This window comes from Nicotiana tomentosiformis, chromosome 11, assembly GCF_000390325.3.
Source record: "Nicotiana tomentosiformis chromosome 11, ASM39032v3, whole genome shotgun sequence".
NCBI classification, from domain to species: Eukaryota; Viridiplantae; Streptophyta; class Magnoliopsida; order Solanales; family Solanaceae; genus Nicotiana; species Nicotiana tomentosiformis.
Window position 1 is genome coordinate 75,445,309 of NC_090822.1, and position 4,695 is coordinate 75,450,003.

General features: G+C 36.9%; 1 long non-coding RNA gene across 1 annotated transcript; it reads right to left on the reverse strand.

Moving 5' to 3' along the window:
* Window positions 1–1,669: 1,669 nt before the first annotated feature.
* On the reverse strand, window positions 1,670–2,978 carry LOC117274213 (uncharacterized). The gene is made up of 3 exons (XR_004504310.2): window positions 1,994–2,978; window positions 1,783–1,906; window positions 1,670–1,706 (listed from the first exon to the last, which is right to left on the reverse strand). It is a non-coding gene; the product is annotated as an uncharacterized lncRNA (long non-coding RNA).
* Window positions 2,979–4,695: the final 1,717 nt, after the last annotated feature.

The window sequence follows — 4,695 nt, forward strand, 5'->3', positions numbered from 1 at the left end:
ACTGAATCAACTCCTTTCTTTTGGTGCTTTTCATGAAAAGGAAAATACAAAACGGGACTCGGAGATAACTCTTTAGATGATAACTGCATAACCCTTTTTTCATCAGAAAAATTGTAACCGGCCAGGGAATAATTCAGTATTCTGTATGTCTTTTGGGTCTAATATCATCATTTGGTACGGACCAGCTTTTTGCCTATCATCTAAAATGGTTAGTAAAATTCCAAAGAATAAAATAAAATCAAACTTTCATGATACCTGGCCGTGGGTATTATCCTCGTTTAGAAGTAGTACTTCCTCAAATGGACTGCATTCCAATTTGATGGTAACACTTTGCCGTACATGGTTTCCAACTCATACGCTCCTTTCCCAGCAATGCCTCTAACCCTATACGGGCCTTCCCCATTTGGGCTCAGCTTTCCTGCGTTTGCCACTTTTGTTGACCGGAACACCTTTTTGAGGACAAAGTCCCCAATCTTAAAATACCTCAAATTGGCTTTACTGTTATAATATCGTTCAATCATATGATTTTGAGCCGCCATTCGAATTAATGTTGCTTCTCTCCTTTCTTCTATCAAATCCAAATTTACCCGCAATTCTTCCTCATTTGCTGCTTCAGTGGCATGCTTACGCCTCGTACTTGGTTCACCTATCTTTACCGGAATCAAAGCTTCTGCTCCGTATACAAGTGAAAATGGAGTCTCACCCCTACTAGTTTTTGTTATTGTTCGGTAAGCCCATAGCACCCCGGGTAATACCTCTGGCTATTTGCCTTTTGATTCTTTCAATCTCTTCTTGAAGTTATTGATGATAACCTTGTTTGTCGATTCAACTTGTCTGTTGGTCGCTGGGTGATAAGGTGCAGAAGTAATTCGTTTAATCTGCCAACTTTAGAAGAATTCTGTGACTTTCACGCCTATGAATTGTGGGCCATTGCCGCATACAATCTCCTTTGGAACTCCAAATAGGTATATAATATTTTTTCAAATGAAATCCATAACTTCTTTTTCTCGCACTTGTTTAAAAGCACCCGCTTCTGCCCATTTTGAAAAATAATATGTTAAAACTAACAGAAATTGTACCTTTCTTTTTGCTTGAGGCAACGGCCCTACGATGTCCATGCCCCATTTCATGAAGGAACAGACAGTTATTGAAGTTATCTAATATATAATATCTTCCTTGACCAAAAAAAATATTAAGCCTATATTAATTCGTTTTTCTTACCTGATTTAGCCTATGACTCAAAGATTTCAAAGAAGAAAAACGAAAGAGGTTTGATTAATATCTGATTCAATGCTCTTTTGCTGCTCCGCCATTGTTAAAGTGAAAAAACTTCATCGTTGAGATATATTTTGAAAAACTTGAAAACTCATAAATAGGTTTTCTGATATATTGAACTTTTTTTGTCAAATTAATGATTAGGCTTTGTTGGGATATCATTTTAAAGTTGTTAAAATTTAAAGTTATTTGGTGATGTTTTCCCTGAATTGAAGTTCATAGGAGGTGAAATCAAATTTTTGTATAATTTTATATAACAGTAATGTAAAAGCGTGTATAAGCACCTCTTATACATCATTATACACTTTATATAAAGTTGATACATCATTATACACTTTATATAAAGTTGATACATATGTAGGTTGTGTTCACAGCAGGCTTTATAACAGTAATGTAAAAACTTTATCCTCACTAGGAAAAGAATAATTTTTCTGCAATTAGAAAGTAAACATTCAGTTTGGTATCCTTTATCAAGTTAAGTCAATTACGACAGTTAAGTATAAATACCTCGAAGTCATTGAACCATCTATCTCGTACATGCTCCGGAACTTTGCTCCAACAATGCCATGATCCAGAGAAGCTTTTTTTAAAGGCTATTGCTACATTCCGATCAGCTTCATGTGGACAAAATCTACAAAATGATTAATATAATATTTTATTGGAAGATAATTAAGTGAAAACGAATTAAACCATAACTTATATAATTAGATTTACTTACGTGTCTTCGTTACTTTCAAAGATATCATGCCACGAGTAGTATCTCGTCTTTCTTATGCATTACTACTTTCATAAGATGCAAGTGTTTGTTCAGCATAAATATCTTGAGAAGTAGTTTCTTGTTGAGAACCAACATCCGGAGAAGAATGGAGTGCTTGTTGATGACCAATATTCAAAGAAGCGGGAGTTGCTTGTTGACCCCCAACATTTTGAGAAGCAAAAGTTGTTTGTTGAGCATGGACATCTTGAGATGTACGTATAAGCTGCCGAAAACTACTTTCGTGAGACGAGATATATGTGTTGGTTTGAACCAACCTATTGAGATGTAGGGGTTGATGGTTCACTAATATTGGCCTAAGAAGTGTTCGGTAGTTGTTGGTAGCCTTCTCCCCCTTTGTTAGACATGCCCCCACGACCTCCCCAACTACGTTTAGTGCCTCTTCCCCTTGACATACTTCCTGATCAAATACTGACGAGAAGAGCAGAATAATAATAATAATAATACACTAGCCAAACAAAACATATAAAATATAAAAATTTGACCATCCAAATATTTTGCTAGAACAAGCATAACAGAGACCTCTCTATTTGACCTTTTAGCAAAACAATTCACCTTTTTTTCCCTTTTTAAATAGATCTTCTTCGATAAGAAATGATATTTTTCTGTCTTTTAGTGGGAGAAGGGTTTATTGTTTGCATGCTACATTTTTTATGGAGATTTTGAGATGATTATCACAATTTGGTGTCTATTTTGTTCACAAGATATGTTATGAGCGCGAATTGCGAATTCAGCTAGTAACCTAGTACTAGGAAAATGTAAGGTTTTGGAATACAAAATGCAGAGAATGATATCATAGATTTGAGTTTGGCCTAAGCTAGTATTCTGCTACTTGTTTGAAAATAGCAATGTGAACAATGAGAACTAACAATTTCTGTATGGGATGTACCATATTGCTATCATGTAATATGTACTGCTAATGCTACAAAATCTGTTTGGCAAATAGTGTTTAGATCACTCGTTCTTTTATAGTGTGTGTAAATTTTATAGAGGAAAAGGAAGTAGGAAAATGGGAGTTAGGTTGTGATTTCAACCCGGTTGGGACCTAATGACAAACTTTTCTTTTTAATAGAGAGAATGTGGGATCTCAAGAGCAAAAGATATAGTCAGAGTGGGAAAGAGAGAGATTTCAAAAGAATATATATTAGAAATTTTTTAATTTGACCGAGAAACTTCACAATTTTCACTTATAAATGACATCAAGCTGCAGAAAATATCAGCAATCACAATAAAGTTAATACTCAAAGTAAATGAGATCCAAACCTTCTTGTATTATTAGTTCACCAATTTAAACAATTTGACAGCACCACAAATGGTTAATTGAGAAGGATTCAGAATCACCATTTAATTAAGAGAAAAAACACTTAGATTTTTTAAAGACAACTAGTAGAGGTTGGATTTGTTTTCTAATAGACACATGTTTGTAAGTGAAATTTACTATCTCGCCTCGGTTTTGTTTGCTAGTAAACCTACAAAGGGCACATAAACTTTTTTTCTTTCCCATCATATACAAAAGTATAAGATTATATTAATTTCGTTCTTCTTCACTTATCATGTTGCCCTCGTCTGAAATAATTTTACTTGGTTTACAATAGTAACAATTGTGTACGGTCAAAACCGATTCTCAGTCCTAAAGACTGACCAAGACAATGACGTCTCAATCGAAAGGTATCCACATATCAAGCTCGGACGAATTCTGGAGTAAGGGCGTCGAGTTTCGAGCTATAAGACCGATCGACGGCAAAACTCGGTATCATTATCGAGCCCGTATCCGAATCGAACTACGAGGCAACTCCAAACCGACACAGGCCCCGAATATCGATGCCCAAGGAAGAACTGTCTCGAACCAAGACCGGGGGTTCGACCTAACACCAAGCTCGAGCCAGTGCCGAGCTCGCCGACAAAAGCCATCATAACCGCACCGAGGGAGAGAATCTCGGCAGGAATCAAGGAAAAGACAAACTATCATGGGTCCTCCACTATATGCATTATTTTATTATGTTGTTATAGATAAAGTGGTGACCCTCTATTAAAAAAAGGGGGCATAGACTACAATAGACTCATCTTCCCCAAGATACATTAAGAGTTCATGTTTCTCATTGAGCCTTCCTATTGATTATTCCCATTTTATAGCAAAATACTTGTATTGTCATTTTTGTATCATAAGGAATTTACGTATCCTTAGAACCACATCTAAATTCAACGTTTCCCGATTTTCGAGTAAACAGTTTGGCGCCCACCGTGGGGCTAAGGGTAACAATGATTGTTTGATATAAATCTACAGTACACTCCAGCTTACAACCTCAAATCAGCAATGGCTCTACCTATTGATCTCGAAGCCGGCCTTCAAGATGAAACCAATAACTTGGCGCCTGGGGCCGGAAGACTACCTGATGACGGCAACGAGGCTCGAATCGAAGAACCCAAAATTCGAGCCGAAGTACCATTGGATATCAATTCACAAATAGCTCTAGAAGGGAATCAACGTTCTGAACCGGAAAGAAGCGTTCAAGGCGGTGCTCGACCCATAGCCCGAGACACCCCCAGCACGGGGGAAATCGGGGTCAGCTTGCGTATGATTTTCGAAATGCTACAAGCCCAACAAGCAGCGATAGCTCAGTTACAGAGCCAAACTCATATGCAAA